This window comes from Carassius carassius, chromosome 49 (genome assembly GCF_963082965.1).
Source record: "Carassius carassius chromosome 49, fCarCar2.1, whole genome shotgun sequence".
NCBI classification, from domain to species: domain Eukaryota; kingdom Metazoa; phylum Chordata; class Actinopteri; order Cypriniformes; family Cyprinidae; genus Carassius; species Carassius carassius.
Window position 1 is genome coordinate 16,520,309 of NC_081803.1, and position 20,385 is coordinate 16,540,693.

At 39.5% G+C, this 20,385-nt stretch overlaps 2 long non-coding RNA genes across 2 annotated transcripts in view; both read right to left on the reverse strand.

Annotated features, from left to right (window-relative positions):
* Positions 1–12,215: 12,215 nt before the first annotated feature.
* LOC132132734 (uncharacterized) overlaps positions 12,216–20,385 on the reverse strand; it is a 48,905-nt gene continuing 40,735 nt past the window's right edge. Inside the window, exon 3 of the long non-coding RNA XR_009429074.1 lies at positions 12,216–12,449. This is a non-coding gene — a long non-coding RNA (uncharacterized LOC132132734). The remainder of the gene's footprint in view (positions 12,450–20,385) is intronic.
* LOC132132735 (uncharacterized) lies at positions 16,199–17,715 on the reverse strand. The gene is made up of 2 exons (XR_009429075.1): positions 17,267–17,715; positions 16,199–16,425 (listed from the first exon to the last, which is right to left on the reverse strand). It is a non-coding gene; the product is annotated as an uncharacterized LOC132132735 (long non-coding RNA).

Here is a 20,385-nt window from a genome sequence, read left to right on the forward strand (position 1 = left end):
ACAATTTTCTCATTAGAAAACACACCCTGCCAATGATACGACTGAGATTTTTGATAAGATTTCTAAATGAAACCTCTCTTCTCTTTAAATAGAAATGGCAGATGTTTTGATGGCAAGTGAAAGACAGGCCATTCTAAGGTCAGATTAGGAAGCACAGTCGCTCATGAAAGACTGATCCATACAGGTTATCACCTCTTTCTACCTGTTTACATTTCAAAGACGTGTTTACTTATGAGAAAGGCTAAAAATCCATCCAAAAATCTCATTCTTTCATAGAGTAGAAGGAAATAAAGCAGAATACTTCTAGATGACAATGCATGTGTGCTGGGTCAGAGGAGAAAATAAAACTAAATCTTATAAGAATCACTTAACAACATATAAAGCATAAAAATAATGTTACCATTACCATGTCCACATGGTTTGGCCTGCTGATAGAGATGGGGTGCGAGTTTGCCTAAACATTCATACTCCAACACCTGAGCTGTCACATGACCATCCCAACCTGAAAATGATGAGGGGTGTGTCTTTATAAGCTTAGTGTGTTATCAGCAAACCACGAGTGGGCACACACATCACTCAAACTCTATAAAGGTAAGATATACTGTTGAAAAAAAGAGATGATATACCTGAAATGTGAAGGAAATATAAATGGTGATTTATATACAAATTGAATTTCTCAGTGTAACCAGTTTCCTAAAATTAAATGTTGTATGAATAAGTGTATCTATCCTATAAACATTCAAGCATTTTTTACCTTATAAATAAATAAGATTCATACAGGCCATTTTCACCACAAAATAAGTTAATTGGTAAAGGTAATTGTGACTTTTATGCTAAAAAGATTTTTTCTGGCAATTCTTGGAAGCCTTGTTATTTTCTTTTTTTTCTCAGAACTGCCAGATATAATCTCACGATTTGTTAAAATCAGGGATTCTGAATGTAACATGCAATTCTGGATTTATATATATTTTTTTAAGAAAATATTTTTTTTTTACTCGCAATCATGGCTTTTTTTTAGAATTGTGAGTTTATATCTGTTGTATCTGTTTATATTTGAAAAGTCAGAACTGTGAGATATTGAATATGAATTGTGAGATAAAAATCACATACTTGATGTCACGATCCACACACAAGAACAGAAGACAGGTAGATCCAATTGCAGTAAGTATTTTTAATAAGGGAAAACCGTACATCAAATCTAGTCCAGGCAGGGGTCAAAACCAAAGTGGCAATCAAAAATACACAGAACAAAACAAACGGGCAAGAACAGAACTTGGAAGTGGCGAGCTAAATACAAGGACTCCGTGACACATACTAAAACAGACAGGGTATAAATACACAGGGAAATGACAACGCTAATGGGGAATTGGCTGAGTGCAATGATTAATGACCAGGGACAGCTGAGTGCAATGAGGAGACAGAGATCTTGGGGAATGTGGTTCAGGAAGTGACAGACACCGTGGGGAAGGAGGACATCTAGTGGTTACCCAGGGAACATAAACCAGACACTGTGACAGTACCCCCCCTCTACGGAGCGGCTACCAGACGCTCCAAGACGTGACCGACAAAAACAAGAGACCAGGAGGGAGGTGGACTGGTGGAGGCTCAGGGGGAGGGACGGAGGGCCAGGTAAAATGGGGAAACAGAGACAAGAGGACCAGGTGAAATGGGGAAACAGAGACCAGAAGTGCAAACACAAAAACAAGGAGCCCAGGAGGGAGGTGGACCGGCGGAGGATCAGGGGGAGGGACGGAGGGCCAGGCTCAAAGAGGGGAACAGAGACAGGAAGTGGAAAAAAAAACAACAACAACCAGAAGACCAGGGTGGGTCAGGGCGTTCAGGGACCCAGGAAAGTGCCGACCGGGCAGGATTCCAGGGAGGAACAAGTGGAACTGGGCGGCGCAGGCGAAACCGGAGCCCACCACAGCCGTGCGGTTGAGACAGAGGCCCACCAGGGCAGAGCAGAAGACCACCACATCCTTGTGGTCGAGACAGAAGCCCACCAGGGCGGTGCAGACGACCACCACATCCGTGCGGTCGAGACAGAAGCCCACCAGGGCGACGCAGAAGACCACCACAGCCGTGCGGTTGAGACGGAGGCCCACCAGGGCGGAGCAGAAGACCACCACATCCGTGTGGTCGAGACAGAAGCCCACCAGGGCGGCACAGACGACCACCACATCCGTGTGGTCGAGACAGAAGCCCACCAGGGCGGCGCAGAAGACCACCACATCCGTGCGGTCGAGACAGAAGCCCACCCCGGCGGCACAGAAGACCACCACAACCGTGCGGTTGAGACAGAGGCCCACCAGGGCGGAGCAGAAGACCACCACATCCGTGTGGTCGAGACAGAAACCCCCCAGGGCGGAGCAGAAGACCACCACAGTGGGATCGAATAAACAGGAGGGCAAGTCTGGTTAGGCAAGTCTGAAACAGAGAACATGAACAAGTTAAGGGTAGCCTCCGTGGCCACGACAGGATCAGTCGAGCGCTCAGAGAGTTCGGCTGAGACGTGACGAGGCTATGGAAGTTCCGCCGAGACGAGGAGAGGTTCTAGTAGTTCAGCAGAGACGTGGAGAGGCTCTGGTAATTCAGCAGAGGTGTGGAGAGGCTCTGTTAGTTCGGCAGAGACGTGGAGCGACTCTGGTAATCCCATGGTGTTTTGACTGGATTCTAGAAGATCAGTACTGACTTGACTCTGCTCATTAAGATCATTGGTGACTTGCATTTGTTCATGAAGATAGTCGGTGACTTGACCTTGCCCATGAAGATCACTGGTGACTTGACTTTCCCCACAAAGATCAATGTTGACCTGACTTTGTTCATAAAGATCAATGGTGACTTGGCTTGACTCCGGAGGGTCAACGGTGACTAGCCCTGACTCCGGAGGGTCAACGGTGACTAGCCCTGACTCCGGAGGGTCAAAGGTGACTAGCCCTGACTCCAGAGGGTCAACGGTGACTAGCCCTGACTCTGGAAGGTCATCGGTGACTAGCCCTGACTCTGGAAGGTCATCGGTGACTAGCCCTGACTCTGGAAGGTCAACGGTGACTAGCCCTGACTCTGGAGGGTCAGCTGTGGCTGTCATCCTGTGCAGAGGCGCTGGGCAAGCAGCCATCTTGTGCCATGACTCTGGACCGGCGGCCATCTTGGGCCGTGGCGCTGGGCTGGCAGCCATCTTGCATCGTGGCGCTGGGCTGGCGACCACCTTGTGCTGTGGCGCTGGGCTGGCATCCATCTTGGGCAGTGGCGCTGGGCTGGCGTCCATCTTGCCTCGTGGCGCTGGGCTGGCAGCCATCTTGTGCAGTGGCGCTGGGCCGGTGGCCAACTTGGGCAGTGGCGCTGGGCCGGCGGCCATATTGTGCAGTGGTACTGGGCTGGTGGTCCTACTGTCTGTAGACCCCGGTCTAGAGTCGGCCCTCCCACCGAGAGAGACAGGTGTGACTGAGTCATCCCACCGAGATCGATGCTGTAGGTAACTGGTGAACCCCCAAAAATCCAGTATCTCCAGCCCCTTCATCTCCCACCCAGGTAAAGTGTCATCCAGGCAGTCGTTGAACAGGTACTTCAGGGCCTCATCGTTATATCCCATCCCCACTGCCATTGTCCAGAACATCTGCGCCAAGGCCCCCACCTCACTCCCCTTTTGACTGAGAGTGGTCAGGTTAGTAAGTCTCCCCATCCGCTCATTTATGGTGGCTGGGGACTGTATACGAAATCCCACACCGCTGTATCTTATCATGACGGAGTCCTTCTGTCACGATCCACACACAAAAACAGAGGACAGGTAGATCCAATTGCAGTAAGTATTTTTAATAAGGGAAAAACGTACATCAAATCTAGTCCAGGCAGGGGTCAAAACCAAAGTGGCAATCAAAAATACACAGAACAAAACAAACGGGCAAGAACAGAACTTGGAAGTGGCGAGATAAATACAAGGACTCCGTGACACATACTAAAACAGACAGGGTATAAATACACAGGGAAATGACAATACAAATGGGGTGTAACAGCTGAGTGCAATGAGGAGACAGAGATCGTGGGGAATGTGGTTCAGGAAGTGACAGACACCGTGGGGAAGGCGGACATCTAGTGGTTACCCAGGGAACACAAACCAGACACTGTGACACTTGATGGACAAGATGAAAAGTCATGTTCAGCTGCCCTTGACATTTTCTAAATCATTTTTCCTCATATATTTGCTATATTTCCTCAAATGAAGAATGTTATTGGCTGCGGTGTGACACCTATGTGTTTTTGAAATCTGGAAACAGAACCAAACCAACACACACACACACACACACACACACACACACACACACGCTTGTGTTCTCCATCTGCCGCCACTTCAATCAGCCCGTATAATAATCACTTCCTCTTTGAATTAGAGCCATTAAAATGCAGCAAACTGAAGAGAAGTTGTGCAGCAGTTATTCTGAGTGCATCTGTCTTCATCAGACAGACTGACAGGCCGCATAAATCAGCACAACCGCTGGGAATGAACAACCTGAGAGATCCGGCTCTAATCAATTCCTATTAGTTTAGCATTTCTCATGCAGCCAGGGGCCTCATGGGATACATAAACGGCAGATCAAGTCTGAGCAATATGTTTGATGAAATGATGAGACAGTGTGTGCGGTCTCTGAACTGCACGTACGTGGCTGTGTGTGAAGGGTTGCTGGCCATTCATCACCAATTAAAATTTTAATTTAAATGTCTCATCCATACAGAAATTCTGTTTTATCAAACCATCCTTTAAAATTAGTGTCACATTATCAACGATGGGGAATGAGGAACATGTTTTTCTTACCAGGTTTCTCAGATAAGACATTATTCATATTGATATGAATTATTGCAGACTGGCACGCTGCTGCCCCCTTATGGACAGCGGGAGTTCGTGCGACAGCAAATGAAAGCAGGCCAGACAGTTTATGTTAATCTACTGTATATCGAATAAAACGTCGGCATTACTTGACAGTTAACCATTACGCTGAAACAGCGCCCCGTGCATGTTAGCCTATCAGAAAACCTGGAGGCGCCTGTCAATCATTTTACGTGCTCGGATCGGATTCGCTCACTGGAGGGCGGGGTTTTAGTTGAAGCGATGGAGATCTGGTTTTGATTAATAAGCATAATTACGTTACATAAGTGGTAAACATAACTTATATATAACTAAGCAGTTCATTGTGTGTGTGTGTGTGTGTGTGTGTGTGTGTGTGTGTGTGTGTGTGTGTGTGTATGTGTGTGTGTAGATTATTTACAAATTGTAATCCGTTACTGATTCCAAATTACATGACAAAATTGTAGTTTGTAACGTAATCCATTACGTCACACATCTCAGGTAATATGAGATTACTTTTGACCTTACTCACTTATAACGTCTATTTAAATAGGATAATCTTGTACCATGTTGATTTAAAAATACAAAAAGTAAGAAAATATATTCCATTCGCTGAAATTAACAACATAAAGTGGATTAAACATTACATTACGTCAAGGTTTCCCAAAATGGGGTGCGTGAAGGAGCTACAGGCGATCTGTGTGTTTAACGAAAAGTTAATCATTAGTTCAATCATAAAAAAATTCAATTCAAATAAATCATTATATATATATATATATATATATATATATATATATATATATATATATATATATATATATATATATATATATATATATATATATATATTATTTGCTTACCTGCGTGTCATGTGACCATTAGATACATTCAGATAAATATTAATGTGATCATCAGTGCAACGTTGAAATACTTTTTAAATAAATTATGAATAATGTATTGCTATTGTATGAATAATAATAATAATAATAATAATAATAATAATAAACTTAATTTGACCAATTAAAAACCAAGATCACAGGCCAGTAATTCTGCACGTGACTCATTTGAAAATCTTTAGCTGTTGTGTAGGATATTAAGTGTGCTTAGAAAATGTCCACTAGATGTCCCCAGTGTTTCTTTTTAATAGAAGATGACCTCCGTCAGAGTGCCCTGGCCTGAACAAGCCACAAGAGAGATATAAGTTGGGCTCTAAACTTACTGACTCTCCCCTGAACCAGTTTGAGTTTAATGTAGTTATTTTCACAGCACCATGTGAATCAGGTCCAGTTTGGTCCAGACAGGGAGACTTTCTTTTCTAATTGTTATGTCCCATTCATAGACATAGGCTACACTCAGTTTGAACTACTTCAGCAGTAACGGCATGGATTTTTCCTACGTTTATCTTTAAGTGTAATGTCTGTGACTTTGTTGAATTGAACACAGCACTACCATATGACAGCCAGATCACTGTACAGACTGCTTTATTACAGTTTTGCTTTGACATATTGATAAGCATCAGGTTATAGAACACGATCAGCATGTTTTTTTTTTTAAATAATTGCTGCATGCCTTTTTGTAGAAAGCCATATGCAGGTGAATGAGTTTCATAAACAGTGCATCACACCTGTCCAGTATATCCTTCTCAAATAGCAGGAACATCTGTGAGGAATCCTCCAGAGAACAGATTTCATGTATATTAGGTTAAGAGATGATGGGTAGCTATCTATAAGACTGATGTGTATTAAATATCACTCCACTAAACAAGAGAATGATTGGGCTGTAATTCCATTTAACTGCTGATCTGCTGGTCAGAGGTTAGTGTTTCTGCTGGAGTTTGAAGAGCTGATTTCTCATCAGTATGAGTGGTCAAACAGAGCCTGGGGTCAGGTAACTCACCTGTGCTGACCATCATCGCTGCAGTGGCTCTGCTGCCATGGCAACGCAAACTTCATAATAATAATTCTGGAAAAGTGGAAGCGTAGGCCAACAGTCTTCAGGCAATAACCCATGTCTTGTATTGCACATTAAGGATTCCTGTACCTTTTCCATCATCTTAAGAGATAATATTTAAAACATTCATAATTGATTAAAACAGTTAAATGTAATCTATAGCAAATCTTAAAATAAATATCCATTTTTATTTCTTTATATTATAATGTTGTGATGCCTAAATTCACTTTATTTTTTATATCATTATTATTATTTTAAATTACTATAACATTTTTAAATATTGGTCAACTCTTTAGGTCAAAATAATTATCAATAATAAAAATTATTATCAGCTTATCGGTAGAAATGTAATATCACTTCAGTATATGAATTATTTTATTTTATTTTTTTTGTCTGATGAGGTTGCATCTGTTTATACGTGCTCTAATTTTCATATAAAAATACTATTTTAGAAATGTAACCATTCATTATACACATGTAAATGTAATCTTTAGCCAATCTCAATTTTTATTTTCATGGGCTACTGTAGTACACATTTTAATGCTGTTATGCCTTAATTCATTTGTAGTGTTTTAAGTAAAATTATTTAGACAATATACAATATTCTATACAATATACTGGCTCCAATATATCACTATTTGTGTCACTCATTTAAAGATTATATATATATATATATATATATATATATATATATATATATATATATATATATATATATATATATATATATATACATTAATCATTTATTACAGTTAAATCTAATATTAAGCAAATCTCAAATAAATATTCATTTTTCCTATTGTACATAATGTGATGCTAAATTTTACTTGTAGCATTTAATATGGCTGATTTAAATTTTTTACATTAATTTAGACAAAATATTGTGAAAAATGAACGTCGATCCATTATCTTTATCGGCCATAATGTGAAAATAATTACTGGCTTATAAATATTGGCCAAAAGGTTTTTTTTCTTTTCTTTTCTTTTTTCTAGCCTATATCTCTTCATGTTTTTGCATTATGTGACGTAGCTTGTTTCTCTTCTCTCCGCGAAGGTGCAAGTCAATACGATGATGGACTTCATCTCACAGACCATGAAACTTTCACAGCTGTCATGTGAACGGGACACAAGCCTCATGTTCGTCCGACGGTTCCCCAGCCGCCACAGCTGGGTGGATGCGTCTGTTCGCATGCCGTAAAGTTCTCCTCTTGTTCTGGCTGGGCTCGGCTGCTCATGTCTAACACACAGCTGTATGAGTGTTTTGAGCTCCAGTCCAGCAGAAGAACAAGGCATCGCGGCTCTTCTCCGAAAGCCCTCCTCCAGCCAGCTGTGACTATCGATGCTATAAACATTAACTATCACACTGTTTTGAAAGGACAACCGTGTCACCTTACACGTGCTGGCGTGAGACTGGTGTGGTAAAATCACTTGTCAACACTGTAATGGAATGTCCAACCAATCATGTGATCACAAAGTAAAAATGTAAATCTGGCTAATTTTGACTAGTATTTAAACAACGTCCAACAATTAATAGTATAATTGGTGCACATTATATAATATTAACTAATATTATTATTAGCACAACTGTGGGTAAAATGGCTTTAGCAAGTAGCCTAAATAAAACAATTTTTACAGTGACTTTAGCAACTAAACTGCAAATTATTACACGAAAATGCACCATCAGAGGTCTATAAAGGATAGGATTTTTATGGTATGTGGAATGTTCCTCATATTAAGCTATCAAAAAAAAAAATTTAAAATTATCACATTTGTTGTCATACATGGCAACAAAAAAATAGTTAAATAATTATATTTATTAAAATGAACACAGTATATATAGAGATCAGAAATAAATATATATTTTCATACATGATATTGTAATAACTAAATTCACTTGTAGCTTTTAAAAATGATAGATTTTTTTAGTATGTTATTTTTTAATTTTCTTGGATACAGTAGTAATAAAAAATGAATATAATTAATTGTCTATCTCTATATTTAAATATTTAAAATATTATACATGAATAACATTTGAAATAACTGATGTAAGCTAAATAACAAAAAATGCAAAAAGGCAGATCTATAGTTTCTGCTTTTAATCATTCCACTTTTTTTTGTAAACACATGAAATGTATTGTCTGATTGATTGTCAGTATGGTACATATGGTTATGTTGTTCTTACAGTAAGGCCTGATCATCTGACATGTGGTAAGGATTTGGACACTCAATGTAAACATCTTCAAACATCCAGATAACACATGAAGAGCCGCTCTCATGCTGGGCTCTGTGTCTGAGCACATCTTCCTCCTGCTCGCCACTGTTTACTTTGGACTCCAGGATTCATGCATTGGGTTTTTTAATCTAAGAGAATGATTGTTTAGTTTGCATAAAAGATAATTACGTTTTTCTTTTCTCGTTTTTCATGGGAGATCCCTTGAAGCTGAACTTCCGAGGAAAGGCCAGTAGATTTTGATAACATACGAGCAGAGCATTTGTTTTACTCACCCTTTAATCAAAGTTTCCTTTGTGTGTGGGACCGGATCTGTTCCCCAGGCCTGCAAACTCAGGAGGGTCCTTTGAGTTCAAAACAACAAAAAGGCCTGCGCTAGAACAAAATCGCCTGTCCTCGCACACAGAAATACAGGCAGATATATTAAGAAAATAGATTTTATTTTAATATATGACTCTAAACATTTCAAATCTTAATATTCTACACTGTCAATTTTGTGGACATTCCAATGGTTTACAAGATCAGACAGAAAGGAAGAGTTTCTAACCGATAGGTGAGATTATCTTGTTTTACCATCAGTAACTTGACCAAGGTGAGAGATCCGATAACCTAAACATGGCTCTTTGCTTAATGTCTATAGGTAAAGATAAACCAAAAGCTGTAAATAACTCCTTAAAACTCTTTAATAACAAGACATCTGTCTAATTTGAATTTGTCATTAAAGTTACATTTTATGCGGCAACAATACATCGAGCACAATTTTTGTTACCTGTGATAAACACATTTCAAGGCAGCATTTTAAGGATATAGTTATGTTAATGTATGCATAGGTATCTTAAAACACTTTTCCGTCTTCCAGTTAATAGCAGACTCTATTGAAATCTTTTATTTTTATTCTTATTAGTGTAGTACACCATAAGTGTAGCAGCAAACTATTGAAATCAATTGCAAATCAAGTCTGTATTGTAATTTGTGAGGTGCTCACTGAGCTGTCTTGGTGCATTCAAGTCATGTTCGACAGATTGCTGAAAATTGACTCAACCTCAGGCTATCCAAGTTGTTGATGACTTGATTTTGATTTAGTATTCAGCATTACATTACCTGCCCACCAATGGATCCTCTGCAGTGAATGGGTGTCAGTCTATCAAATAATGTTTTGTGCAGTGAAAAACTTCATGTTTGTAAGGCATTTTAACTTTAATCAGTTGCTTCTGGACAAAATGCATAATACTCCATAATCCATGATGACGCTTCCTCCAGTGGAAAAGTCCATTCCCTGTTGTTCTCTCACATATTTGTTTAGAAATCTTTTTACTTGTAAACTGAGCTTGATCTGTGCATATTTCTCTCCTGATTCAGAATACATTTTCATAGGAGGAAACAATATTATGGATGGAGGACTGAGGTTAAAACATTTTCATGAATTTGTTTCTTACAAACACACTTCACTTCACAAGATGTAAATTGATGGACTGCCATGTGAATTACTTGTGAATTATTATGGCGATGTTTTTATCAGCTGTTTGAACTCTCATTCTGACGGCACCCATTCACTGCAGAGGATCCTTTGGTGAGCAAGTGATGTAATGCTAAATTTCTCCAAATCTATTCCCATGAGAAAACAAGCTCATCTACATCTTGAATGGCCTGAGTACATTTTCAGCAAATTTACATTTTTGGGTGAACTATTCAAGTTTCCAAAACATGTTGGATACAGTGAATGCAGCACCTGTATTGACAGTAGATTTCCCTTTTTTTCCCCATTTATAATAAAACTAAGTTGCAATGTAAGAAATGTTATAGTATTTTAAAATTACTATAGAATATGTAATGCAAATTTAATTTGCAGCACATTCATGAAATAAAGACAAAAAGCAGCAAAAACAAACTGATGCACATTCTTTAATCATCATTTTGTAAAAGTTTTTTTTTTTTGCCTCTGACCAAATAACCTGAATGCACCTGATGTCGAAACCTGATGACTTCCCTAATTCATAAATATGAACTTCAAATCAGTCCCTTATGATATTCCACTGTCTTAAAAGGCAGCTGACACTGTAGGCAGCTCACTGGGTTTTGAAACAGAGCTACTCTTCAAAAACCACAGAAGGTCTGAAGGATTTACATCTGAACATACTTTGCATGATTTCAGCATGTCTCTCTGAGACTTTTTTCATATGTGGTTGTGTTAACATCAGCTAGCTGGCTAAAGCTCTCTGCTTTGTTCTCCAATCCTGAGGTTAACGATTTTCCATCGTGGGAGGCGGGGGAGAGCAGCGGCGGAATTAGGATTCAGCTCCCATCCTCAGCACCGAGCGGCTGTCTGCTGCCTACCCAGCAACCCTGGCGCTTTGTGACAAGGAGATGGATGATATCTGCAGCCTGGCTGGCCGCTCTATGGATAAAGGCACACATACACTTCTGCAAGCACACCGAGTCACACACACACTTCCCAAAGCCAGCAAGGTTTTACGCACACACTTTCACACATGTAACTAATGCTTTAATGCTGCTGCTACAACCTTTAACATGGAACACCGAACAGCAAAGCTACATCCAGGTTTCTTTGTGATTCTTTGCTTAATTTGCACTTACACTTATGGAGGGAGTACTGAAAAGTGTGTTAGGTTAATGATTTCATGTGTTAAAAGAGTTAAAATATACAGTTTATATACAGGAGAAGAGAGATATACCAAAAATGAGACAATTAATACAATAATAGCCTATCAACAATTTATTAGAAAGTCTTAAACATTTACAGCATTTAAATATACAAATGTGCAAGGGATAAAAAGATTAATGTGCATTTGTGATCTGAGTGTGTGTGTCACTGGACTGTGACTGTACTGTGTGTGAAAGCAGAAGGTCAAAGGATCTGTCTCTGTTCTCCGCCTCTTTTAATGCGGGAATGTATTTGTGTGTCAGACTCGCCTGCTGAAACTGCAAACTTAGCCTATACACACACTTGCTTCATCGCACTGAATAAAGAAAGCTATATTTTTAATCAGTATATTTGTCTTGTTTTCCAGTTCAAATATCTAGATGAAGGCAATACAATTAAAACCATTAATTATATCTGTACATTATATTAAATGAGATTCATTCAATCAGTATTATTTTAGACACTCATTAACAACAGAAATTGAATGAGATTTTTATTTATTTTTTAATATGAGAGAAACAAAGAGAGAGACAGATAGGTTTATATCTCCGCCAGAGCTCACTGTGTGTTGAAGAATAAAAGGAAGTCTGGGTATTGTGTGTGTGTGTGTTTGAGGATTGCTGGAGTGTTCACACAGTTTTTCGTCCAGGTAAAGGGAGCACCTGCGGCCACCACTAACCGCCATCCGACGGGTTAAAAGCTCTAACTGGAGGAAGACGCTCAGAACAGCCGCAGGTTCCACTGGAGTCCCATCGGCTGAGAGAAACCTGTGAGACAGAAGCTAATTATCCTCTAAAGCAAAAAGCCAGTTGTGGTTCAATAACTCCAGCGCGCTGCCAGCCTGCGTTTCCTTGGCAACGCCTCCACAGCAGTACTGCAGACATCACAGAGAAAGGCAGGCGGTCACAGGGTACACAGGACAGGATGAATCGGGGAGGAAAGACTTTAAGAGTGACGGGCCGTGTGGAGATACGTCCTCTAGACTGATGCAGGCAAATTACAGGCCATTACTCTCTGCTGAGATTGAGCTGCTTTCTTTACGCTTAGGGACCCAGAGATGTACTGTATGTATGAAAATAATGACATTTTCAAAAGTACTTCTTGTTTTCTCTTCAGATTCTTGTAATATCTGTGTCTGACTTAGAGTGCTTTCACACCTGCCTCATTTAATTTGTTTGAATCGCACTAGAGTTCATTGTCTCTCTTGGTGCGGTTCGTTTGGGCAGGTGTGAATGCAGCAATCGCACTCGTGTGCGCACCAAAAGCCATCAAACCCCAGCAGATATTATCAAAGCTTTAACCCTTGGATCACAAAGTTGATTAGCTCTTTTTTAAAAATATGATTATCAACTAAAGGGACACATGGCAAAAACACATAATCATTTGTACCGGTTTAATTTGTTTCCTTTCTTCCATTTTGATGTTTGATGCATGTTATCAAGTTTAGAATCAGTTTTCATATGATTGGGGAAAATGACTAAGTAACCACTCTGATAAATCGAAGCACATTTTGAGATGTCGGCATTATGTTATCACACTGAGCTCTTCCCTTTAAGATCCATGGAACCATTCCATTATACACATGGGTTTTTATAGTGTTAAAAGGTTCCTTAGCTTATTAAAATGTTTGTCACATTTAGAAAATAACGCTTTTCTGTCACTGAAAGGTTCTTTGAGGAACCCAAAATGGTTGGCATCAATGCGAAAACCCATGTTTGGAACCTTTATTTTTAAGAGTGTATGTTGGAAACCAGTATATAAAATGTAGGTCCATATACAGTGAATTAACAGTGGGTAAAAGGATTTCTAACAAACTCAGTATGACTTATGCATGGCTTCCAGTGGCTAATTGCTTTAATAAAATGGTGACAACAAATAAAGATGAAAGATCCTAATGTTTAACACACAGTTACATTTATTAACAATAATCTGAATGAACAAATCTTACAGGAAGTAGCATGTTTAAGTAATATGACTTATAATGTGAAAGAGAATTGAGGCTTGATCTATTTCACCAAAATATTTTTGTTATTGCCAATAACCAATATGATGCCTGGAACAGCATTAGAATCTCGAATTTAAAATTTTACAAGTGTCAAGTGAAATCAGGAATCAAAACAATTTGAATGTACAGCACAGATTATCAATACCCCTTTAGTACTTTTGAGGAACTGACAAACTATGCTTAATCTTCTTTCAGTACCTTTATCCCACACAAATGTTAAGTTTATTTAAACCACATGCGGTTAGCAAGAACACACACTCATACTCACACACCATCAGCGGGCTCTTTTAATTCCTCAGTGGCCGATCTTTATCTCTTGACATTTATTAAGGGAATCTTTCTTGAGGTCTATAACAAGGACAACTCCATGATTGTTGAGTGAACTAAACCATTCGATATCAGGTTAGGTATGTTTCAAAATGTTTGATTTACTGCTGAACATTGTTTCTCTGATTACACATTTCATATTCAAAGTACAAGCATATTTTAATACTGCGATACATTTCTTCAACATTTCAGTCTTGTTGTCCAGTAAAAATGAATTAAATATGTCTGAAAAAAAAAAATCTTTCAAAAGTAAATAAACTTTTCTTTTAAGGACAAATCCAAAGTCAATTTAACTAGGTTTATGCACAGTTTAGTAGAATTATATGAATTATTACTCATCAGTCCATTAATAAACTTATTTTAAACAAGTAATGTAGACATACATTTTGTGTATAATTTTTAAACAATTTCACAATGACTCATTGTTTGCATGTCTATTGTCTGTCTATCTTTCTGGACATCTGTGTCCGCCTGAAAATACTCGTCAGACTCGTCAGCCAGAAAACAAACCTTTTTTTGATCTGATACACACTAATGAAACTCAGTCCGATGTGCTGTCTGCCAAATATTTAAATATGAAACCATGTCAGTGAGGCTGAGACATCAGACCCTGATGTTTGCTGGACCATTCAGAAGTCGGGCCGGTTATTAAATAAAAAATATGAATTCCTGGCTGGATCCAAGTTTTTGTTCCTTTTCTCATCTAGCCGATGAATTGGTCTGTGAGTGTGTGTGCCTACTAACCATATTTTGGGGACAGATTTGTACAAAACCTGACAAATCACCAAAAACCTCCTTTTGGGGACATCCTAATTTGTAAAACTGGTATAAAAATAGATTAAACATTTTTTTTTTTTTTTTTTGTAAAAATGCAGAAAGTTTTCTGTGTATAACTGTCTGTATATAAAACAATAGAAGTCTATGTAATGTCCCCATTTAGATAAGCTAAGTAAACGTGTGTGTTTGTGAACAAATGTGGGATGAGGGAGTATTTATGTGCTAGCTCAGATGAATAGTGTGAGCAGCACACAAGATTTTATCTGTGCATTGGCACTGCCAGCCTGAGCCGAGTGTCAGACGGATCCTAATAAAACTGTCTGACCCCGCGTTGGGCACCAGGCTGGCGCTCGCTGGTTGTGGCTGACTGCTTGGTATGCACAGAGCATGGCAAAGCTTCAGCTGTTGCTGGGAGCTTTGTGGCACAGACCCAGCCTGATTAGTTGGCATCGGCCATTGTTCAGAGTGAAACCAAGCAGGGGAAAAATATAATTAGAGAGAGAGAGAAAGAGAAAGGGAGAGAGAGCAATAGGGGGAAAACAATTGTTTTGAAACTACATTTCTAATGTGGGTAATTTAGCAAAATTAGATTTTCAAAAGTTAAACACTCCAGGGAGATAAAGAACAAAGCCAGGCGTTAGATTTAATGAGTTTACCTCTTTAAAACAGGAAGGAGCCCACAGCTCTGTGCCAACCGGACCCCATAAAACTACCATCCGTCTGGAGTTCAATGTCATTTCTGCTCAAAAACAACATGAAGACACATTGAGATCCATTTAAACATGGATGCCTATGCATGCCATGCCTATAAACGCTGTACTCTGCAAGCCGCATGTTCTTCTATCAGCAAAGTCTGGGCTTCAAGAGGTAATGAAGTCTATTCATAGAAATGTTTTTTGTGTAAATGAAGGTGTCAGCATATGTTGGTTCAATATGTCGCTTGTTTTTTTTTTTACACAGACTCTTTTGGTTATGCATCAGACAGATTTTATGTTATTGGATTAAACAAAAAATGACATTACATCTGGTGGATACATGAGGATAAAGCCAAGCAGACTTGTTTAATAACAGTGCAGGTGCTGGGATCTTCTATCAAGGGCATCACTAGAAATGATTTACCTTCATTTAAAATAACATTTTTGCAGTAACCAAAAAAGATTCCTGAATTCAGGAAAAAAAATTTTTAAGAAAAAATGAATCCACTGTCAATCGCATACTTCTTGATCGCAACCCAAAGAAAAGAGTGTGGGAATAACTGATAATACCGGCCCTTCCTCGTGTTGCCAATGCGATAAAGGTCATTTATAGATTAACTGTAGTGGCGACCAGACAGCCAGACAAAGTGAATAGCATGACGACCCTCTCCTGCACCCCTCATCCCAAAGGAAAAACACCTCAGCAGATGTACACGGTCAAGTTTTATTTAAAAACCATTAGAAACCATCATCATCATCATCAGGCATGTGAACATATTGAACATTTAATCTCTCAGACACGCCAGTGCCGCATCCGCTCTCTGGTCCACCGTTTCTCTGTCTTATCTCTCACAGACATCCATCCCACATCCGTCTCAGTCGGGACACAGCCAGGGGATTGAGTGCTTTTGCCCTCTGCCCAGGTCCCAAGAGCTTAACCTGTGATTTTTAGCACACAAAGCTCACAAGTTAGGGTCTCAGGGACCAGGAGGAGTGCAGCGGTTTCCGCACAGGTTAGTCACATACACACACACACGTATTGCACACTCACGTCCTCTTTCATCCAGCATAATGAAGATTATTCTGATAATAACGTTTGGCCTATGAAAATAAAATGTGCCTTTTTGATCTTCATTGCAAAGTTTAGAGCCGCAGACACGCAGCGCACAGGCATATCATGCACCAAATGGCATGCACAAAAGCAGACGGAAAAAACCCATCAGGTAAGAGGAAATCAGGACGAGCGGTTGGATTTGAAGCTGCCCGTCGAGGGAGCAAACATAGTTGGTTGAGAAGAGCCAACAGTCAGATGGTCAGTCTCTCTGTCTGTCTTTCTCTTTGTCTTGTGTTTCTCATTCTCAGGATCTCTGGTGAGCAGAACCGCTGGCCTCTGACTGCAGCTTCAGACATGAGCGTCTGTATGTGTGTGTGTGTCTGTCTGCATCTCGTCTCCCACCACTGACTCCATTACATCGAAAAACATGTAGCAGCAATTGATCAGCCACTTTCAAGAGCCAGTAAACGGCGTTGGGGCAAAATTAGCAGAAAACGGCTTACGCAGCTCCCTGCAAGACCACCCCACACCCACCCAGACATGCAGCGCCTGCGATTCCCCCTCACTGCTTTTGCAATAAGTTGTCTTTTTTTGTGACTTTGGGAGCAAAGACGAGATCATGCATCCTCAGAACACTAACTGCAAGCAAATCCAATAGTGCACACGGCAGTCAAAACATGCATGTCATTTACACTGCAAACGCAAAACTGATGCACACATACACACCTTGAAGACTCCTCCTCCCCCCACAAACAAGAATCATCGTTCATCCTCAGGGACCAGATGGTGTGGACACTCCCGGAAATGAGAGCAACCGCCACGTGCCTCACACGCACACACGCATACTGTCTACCTTCAAACCTGTGCCGACTTTGTTATCTTCAAGGAAAAAGAAAAAGAGAGAGAGTGAGAGGAAAAGAGTGAGGAAGGTAAAGCATCCTCAGACAGTGAGATGTCACTAAAAGAAGACACTCTTGAAAACACATCATCTTCATTAGGACCACTGTACATCCTCTCGTCACTGTCACTCTCCTCACACTCGTCAGTCTGACACACACCTTACACTGGCAAAACACACTCACCTGCACATCCTTCACTGGTCCCGGGCATCTCTGTACCCGTACCTGGGCCGTATGTGAGACCCGCTCTCGCTCTCTCGGTGTGACTGAGTGCCAGCAAACGGCAGATTCTGCAGCGAGAGTGATTCCCCCCACCCACCCTCCCCTCCGACTCTCTCCTTCCCTCCCTCCCTCTCTTCATCTCAGCTCCACTTCCCCTCTGCACTGATCAATCCCTCACTTTCTCCGAAGGCTCAAAAAAAAAAAAAAAAAAAAAAGCAGCAAGCCAGCAGCCATAAATGGCATCATGCTCTCTGTTGCGCTCTGTGCAGCCACACAACAATCTGTCTGTCACAATATTTTGACAACATTTCCACAACTGACTGAGGAGGATCATCCACCAACCCACAGCAGAAGCTGCGGAAAAGTGTGTGACCGTCACAGTAAAGCAAGTCATTTTTGTAAAATTACTCAATATCTAAGGATCATCTTAAAAAAAATGAAACAAAATCAAAATAAAATAAGGAGATGGAACAACTTAATAATAAAATGATGACAATTTAAGAAGAACAAGCTGATGAAACAGGAAAAAAAATGGGAGAACTCCATTAAAAACATCAAAAATCTAATAATAAAAAGAAATTTAAACAAAACGAGGAGGTGAAACAGCAAAATAAAGGAAAAAAATTGAAAAAGAAACAAACTATAAACATGAAAATTTAAACCAGGAAAGAAACATAAAATAGTAATAAAACAATGGCAATTTGAAAAAGTAAAAAACAAGGAGATGAAAAAATAATGAAACTGGCAATTTAAGCAAGGAGACAAAACAAAGATAATTAAAATTTGACAAAATGACGGCCATTTAAACAAAATGAGGAGACGAAAACTACAAAAAACGATTGTAATGTAAACAAAATAAGGTGAAGAACAAAAACATCAATATAAACAAACAATAAAAAACAAACAATAAAAACAAAGCAAATAATCATCATCATGCAGCTGATGGAAAGTCTGCAATGTGAATCAAAAATAATGGGCCTCATGAGACATTAGAATAAAAATTTTTCTGCATAAACTGCTCTAAAAAAACCATTTGACACATTTGGTTTATTAGTTCCTTCTCGTGTAATTTGGACCGAATCACATATACCTTGTTTTTCATAAATCAGGTCCAATGTACACAAGCTCATATTCAATTCAATTCAAGTTTATTTGTATAGCGCATTTCACGATACAAATGGTTGCAAAGCACCTTTACAGAAAATGTAGATTCTCCAATATATTTAGTAATATATATATATATATATATGTACAGGTGCATCTCAATAAATTATAATGTCGTGGAAAAGTTAATTTATTTCAGTAAATCAACTCAAATTGTGAAACTCGTGTATTAAATAAATTCAATGCACACAGACTGAAGTAGTTTAAGTCTTTGGTTCTTTTAATTGTGATGATTTTGGCTCACATTTAACAAAAACCCACCAATTCACCATCTCAACAAATTAGAATACTTCTAAATAAAAACATTTTTAGTCAATTGTTGGCTTTCTGGAAAGTATGTTTATTTACTGTACATGTACTCAATTCTTGGTAGGGGCTCCTTTTGCTTTAATTACTGCCTTAATTCGGCGTGGCATGGAGGTGATCAGTTTGTGGCACTGGTCTGGAAGCCCAGGTTTCTTTGACAGTGGCCTTCAGTTCATCTGCATTTTGTTGGTCTCTTGTTTCTCATTTTCCTCTTGACAATACCACATAGATTCTCTATAGGGTTCAGGTCTAGTGAGTTTGCTGGTCAGTCAAGCACACCAACATCATAGTCATTTAACCAACTTTTGTGCATTTGGCAGTGGGCAGGTGCCAAATCCTGCAGGAAAATGAAATCAGCATCTTCAAAAAGCTGGTCAGCAGAAGGAAGCATGAAGTGCTCCTGGTAAATGGATGCAGTGACTTTGGTTTTCAAAAAACACAATGGACCAACACTGGCAGATGACATTGCACCCCAAATCCTCACAGACTGTGGGAACTTAACACTGGACTTCAAGCAACTTGGGCTATGAGCTTCTCCACCCTTCCTCCAGACTCTAGGACCTTGGTTTCCAAATGAAATACAAAACTTGCTCTCATCTGAAAAGAGGACTTTGTACCACTGGGCAAGAGTCCAGTTTTTCTTCTCCTTAGCCCAGGTAAGACGCCTCTGACATTGTCTGTGGTTCAGGGGTGGCTTAAAAAGAGGAATACGACATCTGTATCCAAATTCCTTGACATGTTTGTATGCCTTGATCCCAGCCTCAGTCCATTCCTTGTGAAGTTCACTCAAATTCTTGAATCAATTTTGCTTGACCATCCTCATAATGCTGCGGTTCTCTTGGTTGGTTGTGCATCTTTTTCTTCCACACTTTTTCCTTCCACTCAACTTTCTGTTAACATGCTTGGATACAGCACTCTGTGAACAGCCAGCTGTCAGATCAGCAGTCTTCCCCATGATTGTGTAGCCTAGTGAACCAAACTGAGAGACCATTTTGAAGGCTCAGGAAACCTTTGCAGGTGTTTTGAGTTGATTAGCTGTTTGGCATGTCACCATAATCTAATTTGTTGAGATTTTTGGTTTGGGTTTCTGTTAAATGTGAGCCAAAATCATCACAATTAAAAGAACCAAAGACTTAAACTACTTCAGTCTGTGCATTAAATTAATTTAATAACTAGTTTCACAATTTGAGTTGAATTACTGAAATAAATGACCTTTTCCACGACATTTATTGAGATGCACCTGAATATAATTAT